The sequence below is a fragment of the Triturus cristatus genome, chromosome 7, assembly GCF_964204655.1.
Source record: "Triturus cristatus chromosome 7, aTriCri1.1, whole genome shotgun sequence".
NCBI classification, from domain to species: Eukaryota; Metazoa; Chordata; class Amphibia; order Caudata; family Salamandridae; genus Triturus; species Triturus cristatus.
Genome location: NC_140590.1, coordinates 1,010,783,094 through 1,010,799,654, shown reverse-complemented (window position 1 = coordinate 1,010,799,654; position 16,561 = coordinate 1,010,783,094). Strand labels below are relative to the sequence as shown.

General features: G+C 46.9%; 1 protein-coding gene across 7 annotated transcripts in view; it reads left to right on the top strand.

The window, feature by feature from the left end:
* The window catches only part of LOC146811006 (uncharacterized), a 1,023,327-nt gene that overhangs the window by 291,090 nt on the left and 715,676 nt on the right, over nt 1-16,561 (top strand). For all 7 annotated transcript variants that reach the window (XR_014965769.1, XR_014965768.1, XM_085614480.1 and 4 more), the window contains one exon: nt 4,229-4,267. The gene's annotated coding sequence lies outside the window, so the exon portion shown is untranslated. The remainder of the gene's footprint in view (nt 1-4,228; nt 4,268-16,561) is intronic.

Here is a 16,561-nt window from a genome sequence, read left to right as displayed (position 1 = left end):
AACAAGATCAGCAACTCTGTCCACGGAAGCTCAGGAGTTGTGGGAATGGGTCACACTCCACAACATAACCCTCAGAGCAGAACATGTCCGAGGTCTCTGCAATACATTAGCGGACACACTCAGCCGATCCCAATCAGATTGCCACGAATGGGAGCTAGAGCAGGCTCAAGTGCTCAGAGTATTCAGAGCTTGGGGAACACCACCGCTGGATTTGTTCGCCACAAAGGAGAACAAGAAATGCCGCTTCTATGTCAGCAGATACCCTCAACAGGGCTCAAGGGGGAATGCCCTGTCCATGCGATGGTCAGGGATTTGTGCTTACGCTTTCCCCCCCGATACCCCTAATACCGAGGGTCATACGCAAGATGAAGTTGGAGGGCTGTCGTCTCATCTTGATTGCACCCAGATGGCCACACCAATACTGGTTTCAGGAGCTCCTATTGCTATCACAGGACCAGCCGATCCGTCTTCTCCCGACGCCCACGATGCTGTCAAGGAACAGAGGTCAGGTTCTCCACCCGGACCCTCAGTCCCTACATTTACACGCATGGCTCCTGACTTCTTAGAGTTTAAGGACTTGGATATCCCTCAAGACTGTAGGGATATACTAACGAAATCACGAGCCCACAGCACGATAAAAACTTACCGTCTAAAATGGAAACGGTTTTGCTGCTGGTGTGAAGCAAACCAGGTGCACCCGGTGGACGCTCATGCAGAACAGATCCTCCCTTATTTGTTACACCTGGCAAGATCTGGACTTTCTTTCCCTTCAGTCAAAGTCCACTTAGCTGCACTTTCCAGATTCAGAAGGGGTGCTCATGGCCCTTCTCTTTGTTCATCCTCTTTAATTAAGCAGTTCATGAAAGGACTATTCCGAGAGTTTCCTCCGGTCAGACTTCCGCCACCGGAATGGGAACTCAACACAGTCTTAATGCAATTAATGAAGCATCCATTCGAACCCATTCACAAGGCTGAGCTCAAATTCCTTACCTGGAAGGTTGCTTTACTTCTGGCTTTAACATCAGCTCGACGAGTGAGTGAAATTCAGGCATTTACTATAAAGGAACCTTTTCTACACTTCACTCAAGACTACGTGCACCTCCGAACTAATCCAACATTTATCCCTAAGGTGCCGTCACAGTTTCATCTTAATGAACCAGTGACATTAAAAACTTTCTTTCCTAATCCATCTACTCCAGTGGAACGAGCCTTACATTCTCTCGATATCAAGAGATGTCTTAAATTCTATCTTCTAAAAACAAAGAACCTTAGAAAGTCCGATCAATTGTTCGTGGCTTATGGCCAGACTACCCTGGGAAAGGCGGTTACAAAGTCCACCATTGCCAGATGGATAGCATCTACAATACTTTTCTGCCATGACAAGGCTCGCAGGCCTTTGTTGAGGAAACCCAAGGCCCATTCCACGAGAACAGTAGCAGCGTCTACAGCATTGTTTGCTGGTGTGACTCTAGAAAATATCTTCCGTGCTGCGACATGGAAAAATGTCCACACTTTTACAAGACATTACTGCCTCCAATCCACGCATCGTGATGATGCAGCAGTTGGGCAAGCTGTACTACGACATCTGTTTCTTTGAGATATCTTCAGGTACCCTTTTCATATTTTAATATGTAAGATGTGGATATCTTTGGTATAACAATGCAATGTGTTACAATAATAATTTGCTTTCATTTTCAATGTTATTGCATTACATGCTGTTTCCTCTTTATGGCTTGCATGTTTCGAATTTGAAGATTATCCAGTATTGGTATCTTTCATAGATTCACATGCACCCACCCTCCTCCCCATAGAGTCCGTTCTATATAATTTGGGACGTTCACTTCCCACTTGTGCTACGAAAATCTGAGGAGAACTGGCTCTGCTGAGAGGGTTCTCGAAGGGTGCTGGTGTCTGATTGGTTGTTACCAAATTCTTGGTTCCTTTTGCATAAGGAGGTAGATAGGCTGCTAAGATATAGGCTTTTGGCCTTTTCTTTGGGCCTACTACTACTACTAACATTTTGGCACTACTTTTTTATTTACCGGGGACTCCCGCCTCGGCGACGGGGAATGATTCAGGCATGTGAATCTATGAAAGATACCAATACTGGATAACTGTAGTTACAGGTAAGTAACTTGTTTTCTTACAAGAGTAACGCAGAGATGCCACATTTTTCCAATTACGCTGGTGGAATGAAATATTCACCCACCCATAACTAAGATGAGGATCATGAGGACCAAACAACTAAAAAGGGGAGGAAATGGAGCAGGAGGGGGAACACCACCAAAATGCACAGAATGATCTTGTGGTGAAGGAAGAAGACCAGGAGCAGGGGGACACCAATATGACTATACCACATGTATTGGGCATTTTGTTGTCAGAATCAAGGTGGAAAAGATTGACATTAACCTGTAGGGAACCACCTGAATAGCAATGTAATAAGCTGTCCTTACGCACCCCTTTGTGGTCCTCGCAATCAGCAACTTGTTCCTTCTCACTTCAGAGGAACACACAAGTGAATAGGATAGAATAAAACAATAAACTGGCCAACTGCTGGCCACTCACTGCATCTTGACTTCCCTCATCTCTCTCTTGTAAGCTTAGGAGGAATTTAGGTGGCATGCTGCAATCAGATACACAACATTAAGTAACCTTCAGTAATAATTTTACTCATCGCTGTCGTCCCTGTAAACACCCCACTAGTCCCACTTTATTTCGATATTCTTATGAAAAGGGTACCCGACCTGGCCCACTAAATGCCACTATTATTCTGGATTCGAAAATGGACAACTCTGGAATTAACTGAATATAGAGAGTTCCTGAAAGATGTAAAAGAACTGGGTCATGCTCTGTAGGTACCCTGCTTAAGGTTTCTTCGTAACTGGTGTAAAACATTGGGCTTGATCAAACTGTGGGAGTCATATGAATTAATTTGTAAGGCAGACAAGCAAGTCTTAAAATCGACCGATTGGTCTCTTGTGGGCAACACCTTAATAACCAGGGGTACTTTGAGGAACCTTATAGAGCAGCTCTTGGCATTCCAACCTACCCCCGCCTTTGAAAGCTCTATGGATAATATAACACCACCCCTGGCTGAGAATTTTTAAATTAGATGTAGAATAGACTATCCGCCCTTTTGATCATTCTGTAAAAACTGGAATAAAAACTCCTCGTCTGATTCATGCCCAGCTTGTAGCATGAGTCCTGAGACTCTTGATCAAATTATGTTTGTGTGTCCTAAATATTGTAGTGTGTGCAGAAGATGTGTGCGCTCAATTTGTTTGTCCACGGAGGCAAAGCGAATACTGATGACCGATACAAGTGATCCAGTTTACTTTTTCAGAGAGTCACTTCTTGCTTAACATCTTGACAAAGAGAGAGTGTTTTCGAAATCATCGTAATTCTTATTACCATTAGAGTGTGCTTTGTTTTATGGAATCAATTTTAAGCACCTATGGACCTTGTATATAACTATATGTACTTTTAATTCTATTTGACCATCCTCTCTAATAGCACTTTTCCGAACACTTTACCACTCTAGGACATGATATGATACTGATGAGTTTCATACAAATTGGTTCATGGGTTTGATTTTAACAATCTAGACTAATGCCTAGTTAATACTATCAATTTTTAGGAGTATGCTGATATTTATTAATAGCTATAAGTATAATGAAATAGTAATTTTTACGAACTCTGCTGAAATCAAGTTTTATGACTTTCACACATTTTAAACGTTTTTATTATATTTATGTATTAAAGATGCTGATTGAAGTTACATTTGGTAAATGCATCATAGGGATGTTTTGTAACTTTGATGGTTATGAAACCGAATTAAGTATTTTTTGACTTTGTACTTTATTCATCATTCAAGCTAACAACGATTCCTTGGTACATCCTTCACTCATATCCCCGAATCTTGGTTCTGTAGTTTCCTGTAAGGAGCGTAACTTCCTCAGCTTGTTTCACAAACTGGTTATCAGCCAGTCTGCAGATTGTGTCTGAGTTTTCCGTAAATCAGGAGCTGAACTCCGGCACCTTTCTTGGTTCCCTTGGGGATTCTATACCAGTTCAAGTCTCAAAACAGGAATGTGAGTGTGCTGAAAGGTTTATGAAATTATTTTAAAACTATGGATTCTATCAAGTTTCTTAATCTCTATTGATGCACTATTGCACATGTGCTCACTCTGGGTGAAATAAGCAAATCACTTATCTCTTTTTTGTCCAGGTTGAGGACATCAGTTCCTGCAGCCATGATTCATCAGAGGTGAGTTTCTTTGGTATGGTTGATGTTCTTTATGAAATCACCTATTGCCCAGCAAGGCGCAGTTTGATTGGAAGTGATATGTATACTATCCCAAATCAAAGATGGATGCAGAGATTTCCAAGTCTCATGCAGCCATCTGAGAGGTTTCAAGACCTTTTCAGTAAACCCATGATCTTGCCACTTGTGTATACCTCACTCAAGAAATGGCACACAAGTGTGCTTTGGATTGGCATTATTTTAGTCTTTTAGCAAGTTGCATGTATTGCAAGCACATGCATTCTTTCATGTTTGGTTGTTTCTTTTTCGGGGTTGCCTTGCTGCCATAGAACATAACACTTACTTAGCGTGCCTTATGCTAGTTATCCAATCTCTCTGTCATAAGCAGGCATTCTCCTAGATGTTATTGGTACACTTTTCCCAATTTTTCTTCGTACCCACTAAGTCCACCCTGGAGAAATTTTGCATTTGGCGCCTTCTGGGACTCAACATGGAAGTAAGTGTGTGGTCATAACAGTTTCCTCCCCTTAAGGACAACTGTCACGGTGGTTGCTTAGGTTTGGTGGGACTCTGTTAATAGTAATTGTTTGAGATCCTAGGTGCATGGAGGTGACTAGCTGGCTCCTATGACCATTCCTTTGTCCCGAAAACCTTCCAGTCTACTAGTGTGCTGAAAGATTTACAAAATAAATTTTTTTTAAAACTGTGGTTTCTATCAAGTCTCTTAGTCCCTTTTGTATGAGCCACCTGAGGGACCTGTGGTCTGTCTGAATCCAGAAGTGAGTCCCACAGTGGTTAATTTGCAATATAAAAAGTGCCAGGGCTGTCCTTAGGAGGCAGCACTAACAGGAGAAATGTGCTGGTGCAAACTGCCTCATTACTAGAGCTGCCGATTCATTCAGACTTATTAGTCTGGAGAGGACTTGGCCGAATGGCTAGTGCGGCCGATTCCAGAGCTGGGGAACTGGGTTCTCTCTAAACAACTTGGAGTGCATATTAGGTGCACTAGTGATTGGTTACTGTGGTAACTTATAAGCCCCTAGTTTATGGTACCTTAGGTACCAAGGGCATAAGTACTTCACAGGCCTACCAGGGGCTGAAGCATGTATTATGCCACCCCTGGGAAGCAGACTAAATCTAACACCACAGGCCTGCTACTGCAGCCTGGGTGAGGAAGTGTTAGCACTCCTCACTGAGATATAGGTTCACTATTTCTCCAGTATTAGGGTGTCTTTCATAGATTCACATGCTTGAATATTCCCCGTCGTCGGAGTGGGAGTCCCACGGTAAATAAAATAGCAATATATATAGCAAAATATATACATAAATAATCACATAATTAGCGTTATACAGGTGTAAAAACACCCATAGTGTACCTATATGAGAAACTCCATAGGAATACAATGGAGAGAGACAAAAGAATTTTGTAGTCTATCTCTGTCATTATGTAAGTCCGAACTCCAGCCAATCAGGCGTCAGCCCCTCTCTAGAACCTTCTCCTCAGAGCCTCTCACCTAAGATTTTCTACCGCACGTCGTGTGACAGGGAGTCTCCCTGAGCTCTGCTCAGTTTTTGTCAGTCAGGATGTCTTCTAGTAAGAAATCTTTGTTTAGACCATGTTCTTCGTGTGGAAAACTGCGTTTATTTTCTGAGGACCCACACAGTAAGTGTATTTACTGTTTATACCCAGACCATGAAGTGGCAAAATGTAAATTTTGTAGAACCTTTTCTACAAAAACTTTAAAGGACAGAGAAGTGTGAGAAGTTGGCCTGATGTATGATGTCACTAGTTATAGTGTACACCTTATATCAGTCCAAATACCCTTATGGTGATTGGTTGTAAAGTCAACCTTATAGACCAGCTATCCTAGTGGTAGCATGGACAAGAGCAGTCTTAGGCTAAACTCTGAATGGCATGTGAAGCCAGCTGTGATACCATATATAATCCCTTGAATACCAAATGAAAGGACACCACAACAGATATATATATAAAATAAAGTGTATTTATTCTAAGCAAACCCTCAGCACTCTTTATGAGATTAGAGGTAAGTACAACACAGTCTTATTAATGCATACAGTAAGTCACACAGGTAAGTAATACAGTTAGGCCCTAGGGGCCACGCAAACCATATACTAAGTAAGTGGTATAAGAACCACTGTCACGGAAATAGAATAGGCCTAGGCCTAGGGAATCGCTGGGGCTACACTACACTAGCGTTAGTTAGGAAGTGGGAGGCCCACGGGATTCGTGTGCAGAGTGGAAACACTCACGCGTAATGCGTAAAAGTCAATAGCAATAGTACAGTTTAGAAAACGGTAGATTTAGGACACTTCCGGAGTAGCTAGGAAGTTGAGACTTGAAAACTAGACACTAGGATAGTCACTATCCTGATGAGCACCGGAGTACCCAAGTTACCTAGCCCACAGGCTGCGGGTGCATAGGGGTGAAGATGCGTCGTTTTCCTCGTCGACTCCTATGGATGCCTGAAGAAAGATGCTGACAGGCAGTCAGGGGAGAGTGTCCCGTGGATCCCAAGGCTGGGATCAAGAAGAGAGGAAACCTGCAAGCAGAAGGGACAGAGTCAAGGTCACTAGCCAGTGACCACGTGGAACCAGGAAGGAACCAGGCGATGTCGTGAAGAGTTGCAGGTGAAGGTGAAGCTTGTCGCTGCAGCCAGGAGGACCAGGAAGCGTCGAGGACGACCAGGACCAGGAGGCGAGCTGTCCCACGAAGGCTCTTGCTGTCGGCGGCGTCGAAGTTGGACTAGGACTCACCAAGCCTTGGCAAGCGGAACCCACGAAGAACAAAGGACTTGCTTCTGGTGCAGACCAGGAAGGTCTGGGGTGCTTCTTCTTTGCAGAGAAGCGGGAGCCAGTCTGGAGGAGCCAAACCAGCGCAGAAGATTTCAGGATGCGTCGTCACAGAGGCCACTAGCCAGCGGGCAAGCAACCGGACAGACGCGGCAAGCAGGAAAATGCTGAAGGGCCCCACGCAGGACTCGTGGAGTGTGGGGGGCTGATCTTCGGTGCAGATGGTGCTTGGGGGTGGGGCTTCTCAATCCCCGGTGCACAACTTCGAGGGTACCTCAGAAGCTGCGCTGTAAGTTACTAGCCACTTTTCCCAGGTAGCCGGTCCCACGTCGCTCGTCGCCTCCACGGATCTCAGCTCTGCTGCAGATGTGGATGAGGGTCGGAGAAGTCTGGAAGTCAAGGCTCTGGTCGGGCTCTGCAGTCGGTTCCTCGTAGAACGGTCGCAAAGCAAAGGGTAGTCTCTTGATGGTGCCTGTTTGCACAGGGTAGCCACTCCTTGGCTACAAGGGAGATTCTTCAGTCTTCTTCTTTCGTCGAATGTCGAAGGTCCAGAGTTTCTGTTCAGTTTTGCAGGTTCAGGATAACCAAAAGTCTTGAGGCCCAACTCCCACTCTTATACTAATCTGGGGGGCTGGGATACCTGCTAGGTCACGCCTTATGGGTGGGACCTGGGAGGGGGTGGTTACACCCACTTCCCTTTGTCCAGTTTCGCGCCAGAGCTGGGGCTGGAGTGCCCCAGCGCCGGTTTGAACTGGACTATGCAAGGAACACCTTGTGTGCCCCAGGCATGTCTCATTCCTTTCAGCCCACCCTGCCCCAATACACTAAAGGCTGTCTGGGGAGGTGCTAGCACCTCCCCAAGCAGGAAACCTATTGTCCAGGCCTCCCTGGCTGGGATCACTCCCAGCTGCAGGAGGTCAGACTTGTGTCGTGGCAGCAGCATCCATTTTGTGATGCTGAGGCTTTGGTCAGAGGCTAACAGTTGAAGTATGATTTTAACATGTCTTTCCCTCTAGAAGGGGGGAATAATATTCTCATGTCCAGAAATGGCATGGGGGTATTATTCCAAAGTGTTAGACACCTTACACGACATGTTTTGATAAAGCCAAACCATAGTTACCATAACCGTCTAAGATTATAAGGCACTTTAAGAGTATATGGTAGGCTATATCATAGAACAGCTATAAGGACAAGGTTCCGAAAGCTGCAGACAGGCTCAGCTCATGCTAGAGCACCATCTCACATGTTACCAAGCACTCTGCCTCCAGGATTGTCAAGGCCTGCCATAGGAGTGACTGATAGGTACACATGTGTCTATATGTAAGTTAGGTATAGGAATACTACACCTAAGCAAGGGGTGATTACACGACCTTGCCCCAGCTGAGTGATCAGCCAGTTGTGTCAAAATGGAAGGCCAGGCCAGGGGTGGCATAATACATGCGCAGCCCCTGGTAGGCCTAGGGTACACCTATGCCCTGGGTCCCTAGGGTACACTGTACAGGGGCCAATAAGGTGATCCTATCCAAATGGGTTATGCACCTAAAGTACATAGTATTAATTTAGAGAGAGAACAGCAGGGCTGTGGGTCTGATTAGCAGGCCCACAGCCACATCTAAGTCGAAAACCAGTAAAGCAAAAGCAAAAAGTGGGGGTGAACATAGAAAGCAGACCCTACTCTCCTACAAGAAGGCCGCCTGTTATTATGGCTACAGAGACTGAAGGATAAGGATAACCCACTCTCTGATGTTGAAAGTCTTCTTTCTGGCCGTTCTCAACCAGCCTCTAAGCGCAGTAGTGTGCAGGAGTTACCATCTCCTTTCCTCAAGAAAAAGAAACTATCTTTGACTCTGACAGCTGCCACTTCTGCTGTCTCACCTACTGCTTTGTCGCCTAAGGGACACTGTTCTCAGGCTGCTGAGGCGTCTACTTCCCATTCCTCAGGGAAAAGATTGTCCGCCTCGTCGACGATACTCCCGACGACGAGATCTGCTGTTTCTAGCTCGTCGACGGTGACTCTGACGACGACATCAGCTGCTTCGTCGTCGACGAGCGTTCTGTCGACGTTATCCTCGTCGACGATTACCATCAGTACCTCGAGGGCGGTGACTTCTATTTTGCCCATTACTTCATCGTCGACGAAGAAGGTAAAGGTTCCGTCGACGAAGATTGTGTCGTCGACGAAGACGTCGTCGAGCTCGTCGACGCCCACTCCGTCGACGAAGAAAAAGAAGATCCCGTCGACGACACTGTCGACGGTGGTTCTGTCGACGAAAGCCTTGTCGACGAAAGCATCGACGACGGCCCCGTCGACGGTGGCTCTGTCGACGGCGGCCCCGTCGACGGCGGATCCGTCGACATCGATTTTGTTGCCACAGACTCTGTCGACGATAGTTCCGTCGACCATCATTCCGTCGACGGCGGCTCCGTCGACGAGGGCCTCTCCAAAGGCGTCTGCAGAACATACCATGCAGCAGTCGACGGCAGGTACATTTGTAAAGATAAGAGTAAGCAGCGTTTCGTCTGCCCAGAAGACAAGGAGGGAACAACTACCTCAGCTGACTTCAGCGTCGGTTTCATCTTTAACTGGGGTTTCTTGGACACCATTACCTCCTAGTGTTGGCCTGGATAGCCAGGAAGACAATATTCCTGTGGGAGATGCACAGCCTCCCTCACCATTATTCGCTACGGATTCTGATCAGGAGTCCGAGGGGTTACCGGAGTCTTTTCGAACGGCACAAAGCCCGTCCGACTTAGTTATTAAATGCCAGGATGTCAGCAGTGAGGATGAAGATCCAGTTTACATACAGCAGGTCCCTCTGAAGCATAAAACGGCGACTCTTCCTTTGTCGCTCATAACTAATCTCCAACGCATGTTGGACGACTACAACCAACGGTTCCCTCTATCCCCTCAACGTTCAGAGGTTCCGTCAGCCCCGGTGATTCCGGCAAATATTCCACCGGTACCTATTGTAAATCCGGTTCCTCAGATGCCGTCTGCACCTCCAAGACAGGTTCCAGAAAGGTTGTTGCCTCACCATGAGCCTATAGAGGAAGGCCCTCAGGACACAGAAGAGGGTGAAATCCCAGATGATGATGGGGATGTGGATGACAATGACGATGATATGGCGTAGTGGGACAATTACCAGGCACAAACACCATCCCCCTCACAGATAGTAACAGGGGATTCACCTCCAGTGGACATAGCCAATTTTCACCAACTGATGGAAAGGGCAGCACACCGTTTTAAACTAACAACGGAGCGCAGAGAGGAAGATTGCTTCCTTTATGATTTCAAGAATCAACCTTATAAACAGACGCATGCTATTCCCATTGTGGAGTTTATTTGGGAAGAAGGCAAGAAATTAATGCAGACACCGAATACCTTGCCAGCACAGGTGCCTCGATTAGAAAAGAAATATAAGGCACCAATAGGAACCCCAGCATGCCTCACGGGTCAGGCTAAACCTGAGTCAGTCGTTACGCAGGCAGCGCAACGTAAGGCGAAAAATCCTGCATCTACTATCACCACACCTCCGGATCGTGACGGACGTCGGATGGATGCCATAGGGCGTAAATTCTCTTCTATGGCCTCTACTGTGGTTAGAGCAGCTAATGCCTTGGCCATCCTGGGACGATATGACAGACAAGTATGGGCTGATATTTCGGATGTGGTTCAGGAGTTGCCAGAGCCATCTAAGGTGGAGGCAATGAAGTTGCTCCAAGAGGGAGAAGCGGCATCGGCGGAAATAATCGATTGTGCAGTAGACATCGCCTGCATGGGGTTCCGTCAGCTTGCCGGAGCGGCTGTTCTGGGTAGGCAAGGATGGTTAAGATCGACATCCTTTCGTCAGGAGGTACAGTCCATGATCCTTAACATGGCGTATGACGGCGAGGCGTTATTTGGAAGCCACGTCGATGAAGCTCTACAGTCCATAAAGAAGGATACTGAGACAGCTAGATCGTTAGGAAACCTTCAATTTCAAAGGAGCAATTTTCGTGGTGCACGCGGACGCGGCACCTCCTCAAGTTTTCGAAGGGACAATAAACAATACAAACCTTACAATCAAGGATCCAACCGTTACTCTTATGGCCAGCAACAGCAAGCATCACGACAGCAAACCTCCAAGTCATATAGAGGAAAATCCTCATACAGAGGAACCGCGTCAAAGAGACAGTGACTCTTACCAGACGGACAAGGTTGGAGGTCGAATCTCTCTGTTCTTTTCCCAATGGTCCTCCATCTCAAGGGACCGTTGGGTTTTGGACATTGTAAAGAAGGGACACGCCTTAGAATTCACCAAATTCCCTCCTCCCACACCACCCTCCGGACCGCATGAAAATGAAAGAACTGTTGCATCAAGTTCAACTTTTAAGGCAAAAAGGAGCTATAGAAGTGGTGCCAGTGTCTCAAAAGGGAAAAGGTTTTTATTCCCGGTTCTTTCTGATCACAAAGAAAAACGGAGAGTGGAGGCCCATCCTTGATCTAAGGGCACTAAACAAATATATAAAGAGCCAATCCTTCCGTATGATGACGCTAGTAGACATCTTGCGCTTACTCTTGCAGGAAGATTTTCTGGCAACGATAGATCTCCAGGATGCCTATTTTCATATCCCTATATTACAGCGGCATCGGAAGTTCCTGCGTTTTCGAGTGGGTCAACACGATTACCAATTCAAAGTGTTACCATTTGGCCTGCGCTCGGCCCCTCGAGTGTTCACGAAGGTACTAGCTCCAGTAATAGCGTTTTTGCGACTCCAGGGAGTGCAAATTTTTCCATACCTGGACGATTTTCTCCTGAAATCTCAGTCAAGCACTCACCTGCGACAACACACTCTTCTGTGCCAGGACGTGTTTCGCTCATTAGGTCTGTCCGTAAATGCAGAAAAATCCCAACTTCATCCGTACCAACAAAGAGATTTTCTGGGAGCAACTCTGGAAACTGTATCAGCAAAGGCGTTTCTCTCCCAGGAGCGTTTACAAAAGATGCTGCGACTGGTGTCTCTGATCAGATCAAAAGAGTCAGTTTCTGTGAGACTGTTAAAATCGTTTCTGGGAATGGCGTCATCATCCATTGCCTTGATCCCTCATTGCCGACTGAGGACACGTCCTATCCAGGAAGCTCTGGATGCTCAGTGGCGTCAGGTAACGGGATCTTTCCACGACATGATATGTGTCACAGATCAAATGAAGTCAGCACTCGCATGGTGGACAATTCCAGCCAACTTGACGGAAGGCATGTCATTTCTGTCGGTGCCGCCGGACAGGACAATCACGACAGACGCCTCATTGGAGGGATGGGGCGCACATTTGGAGGATCTCTCTGTGAAGGGAAGATGGTCAACACATCAAAGATCTTGGCACATCAACAAGTTGGAGCTGATGGCGATTTTTCTGGCTCTAAAATCATTTCTACCTTTGCTCCAAGGAGAGTCAGTGCTAATACAGACAGACAACACAACCTGTATGCACTATGTGAACAAACAGGGCGGAACAAAATCCCCAAGTCTCTCCAGGTTAGCTCAAAGAATTTGGGACTGGTCTCTCAGTCATCATATCATGATTACGGCAGTACATCTACCAGGAGTATCCAATGTCCTAGCGGATTCCCTGAGCAGGTCCTCCTCGTCGACCCACGAGTGGGAGTTACACCAACCCACTCTAGAGAGGATATTCCAACTATGGGGTCGTCCGCAACTGGATCTCTTTGCTACGCCGGAGAACCGGAAATGCCGAAATTACGCAAGCTGGCATCCCCACAAGGAGTCGCAGGGGAATGCCCTTTTGATAAACTGGTGCAATCTATTTGCGTACGCCTTTCCTCCAATACCCCTCATACCTCGGGTTCTTTGGAAGATGAGGAGACAACCTTGCCACCTGATTCTAATAGCCCCGCGCTGGCCACGACAAGCGTGGGTCTCAGAACTGCTCCTGCTGTCCCAATGCCAACCAATCCTCCTGCAACATCGGACGGATCTGCTCACAATGAGCGAAGGGAGAATTTGTCATCCAAATCCCTCCTCACTGAGCTTATCGGCCTGGAACCTGAACACCATGAGTTCGCCCACCTAGACATCCCGCAGGATTGTAGGGATATTTTGGCCCAAGCAAAAGCACCCTCTACAGTCAGGACGTACAAGTTCAAATGGAAAAGATTCTGCCACTGGTGTGCTGCTAACGGAGTCCATCCGATACATTCCACGGCAGAGCAATTGCTACCATTCTTCTTGCACCTAGCTAGTTCTGGACTGTCTCATGCAACCTTACGGGTTTTTCTAGCAGCTATTTCCCGATTCCGGCAAGATGGATCAAGTTCCCTTTGTTCCTCAAGAATAATCCGCCAATTCTTTAAAGGCTTATTCCGAAAATTTCCGCCAGTTCGGCGTCCTCCTCCGTTGTGGCACCTCAACGTTGTGTTAGCGCAATTGATGAGACCTCCGTTCGAGCCCATTCACAAGGCCGACCTAAAATATCTAACTTGGAAAGTAACCCTACTTCTGGCACTAACGTCTTCACGTCGTGTCAGTGACATTCATGCTTTTACCATCAAACCTCCTTTCCTGCAGTTCAAACCGGATGCTGTAGTGTTACGCACCAATCCATCATTTCTACCCAAGGTGCCTACTGACTTTCATATTAATGAGCCAGTAATATTAAAGACCTTTTTTGCCAATCCTCAGACACCTGCAGAGCAAAGATTGCATTCTTTGGACGTGAAGCGGTGTCTAAAGTTCTACATCAGTAAGACAGCTTCGTTCCGAAAATCCGATCAACTTTTTATAGCATATGGACGCTGTCATAAAGGACGTCAGGTTACTAAACCAACGATTGCACGCTGGATCTCGGCAGCTATTGTCTTCTGCCACCAAAGGGCAAATAAACCTCTGCAGTCTACAGTGAGGGCACACTCCACTAGGGCAGTATCATCATCTACTGCCTTATTTGCTGGAGTATCTTTGCAACACATCTGCAGAGCAGCTACGTGGTCGACCAGACACACGTTTACTAAGCACTACTGCTTGGCAACTTTAAGCGAGGAGGATGCTGCAGTGGGACAGGCAGTGCTGCGCATTCTTTTTAAGTAAGGTGAGCCTCTTCCTCCCTCCTGTAGGAGAGTAGGGTCTGCTTTCTATCAGGCCAACTTCTCACACCTCCTCCATATTGTTTCCATTTATATTATGCATTTACAATGTTACAGTTGTTCAATACTGTTTTTATGCATAAGAAGATTGATTATCTTTATATTTTTGAATCTATTTTGGCATGGAAACAATGGTGATTGTTACTGCTAGCTATTCTATATTCAAGCATGTGAATCTATGAAAGACACCCTAATACTGGAGAAGAACAATTGTTACTTACCTGTAAACAGGTGGTTCTCCAGTATTGGTGTCTTTCATAGATTCACATGCGACCCTCCCTCCTCCCTTCAGAGGCTCTCTTCTCCTCATACACTCTACAGTCACTCTTGTGCTACGAAAATCTGAGGTGAGAGGCTCTGAGGAGAAGGTTCTAGAGAGGGGCTGACGCCTGATTGGCTGGAGTTCGGACTTACATAATGACAGAGATAGACTACAAAAGTCTTTTGTCTCTCTCCATTGTATTCCTATGGAGTTTCTCATATAGGTACACTATGGGTGTTTTTACACCTGTATAACGCTAATTATGTGATTATTTATGTATATATTTTGCTATATATATTGCTATTTTATTTACCGTGGGACTCCCACTCCGACGACGGGGAATATTCAAGCATGTGAATCTATGAAAGACACCAATACTGGAGAACCACCTGTTTACAGGTAAGTAACAATTGTTCATCTCTCCCTGCACACACATTTAAACCTATCAGTCACCCCTAAGGCAGGCCCTATCAATCCTGAGGGCAGGGTGCTTGGTTTCCATGTGAGGGGGTGCCTCTGCCTCAGCAGAGCCCCTCTGTAGCTCTCAGAGTCCATTCTCTGGGGCTGTTTGTGAATGCGGTCAAACCATATACTCTTAAGTGCATTATAACCTTGTGGTTAATGCTAACTTTGGAATGGCTGCATCAAAACATGTCGTGTTTGATGTCAAACGCTTTGGAATCATACCCCGACACCAGTAACTGGTGTGGGAGTATGATCCCACCCTTCTAGAGGGATAGACATGTACCTACTGTGGAAACATGGTAGAATCCTGAAGAGCCCTGGCATCATAAAATGGATGCCACCAGTCACAGACACTGGGCTGCCCTCCTGATGACCGAAACTCGCAGTGGAGGAGGCCCAACAATGGGCATCCTGTCACAGGGAGGTGTAACCACCTCCCAGACAGGGTTTAGTGTATTGAGGCTGGGTGGGTGCACTCCTAGAGTGCTTTGAAGTCCTGCACTGGGAGAGCAGTAGGCTCCTCTGTGCATACACCAGTTCAAACCGGCTCAGGGGCTACCTGCCCCTGCTCTGGCACGAAACTGGACAAAGGGAAGTGGGTGTAGCCACCCACTCCCCTGACCCTCCCATAGGTGGGGTCATAGAGCTAGTCCCTCCCTTCCTTCTAGTATAAGTTAGGGAACCCTTGCCATTGCAAACTAGATATCCCTGGATGACGCTCTGAAGAAGAATCCTGGACCTTCGACGTTCCATTACCTCTGGAAGATGGAAGAATCTCCATTGGAGTCAAGGAGTGACTCCCGTGCTTGGCAGGCACCAAACTTTGCAATCAACGGTCGCAAACTTTTCCGCTCCTGCCGGAGTCCGTAGTCCCTGCAGCCCACGAAGAGGATTTCCTGACTTCTCCAAAGCCATCATGAGCCCCCAGTGATGCTGAGGCAAGTGTACCCCACGAGGAAACACAATCCCTGGGTACCGTGCACTATTTTCGAGTGCAACCCCTTCACGATGTTCTACAAACTTGTGCATTGGACCACGTGTGTCCCAAGCCTCCAGCAGGATTTCCTCCGAAGATCAGAGGCCTACCCCATCCCGAGTGACCGTGGGCCCATGTTGAGTGAATCCTCCCGAGGCGTCTTTGCGATCCCTTGCCGGTCGGCTTGTGGGTCCCCAGAAGACTTTTCTACAGTTCCAAAAGGCTCCCCTGGTTGTTCCAGGCCTGCCCTGACTTACCCTTGCTGGGTGAGTCTGTCAGACCTTGCTGGTTTGCACCGCTGACTTTTTATCCTTTCCACAAGACTTGCTGTTACCAAGGCTTGTTGGCTCCAATCTGGTCACCGACACCGCAGTAAGCTGCACACTTTGTGGGACCCGCTGAAAACAGCTCCTGGTTGTCATCGACCCCTCCTGGACCTCGTGGCTGAAGAGTCAAGACACCTGTGGTCACCTGAAATCACCCGATGACTGTGGGCATCAGTCTTCCTTGCCCCGGGTCACTGCCAAGTGACTTTGAACACTGTCCCCTCTGCTTTCAGGTCTTCCTTCTTCTGAATCCAGCCTTGTATTCCACCGGACACTTCCCCTGTCTTCACAAGCAGCAAGTCTTCTTTGGCTCCCATT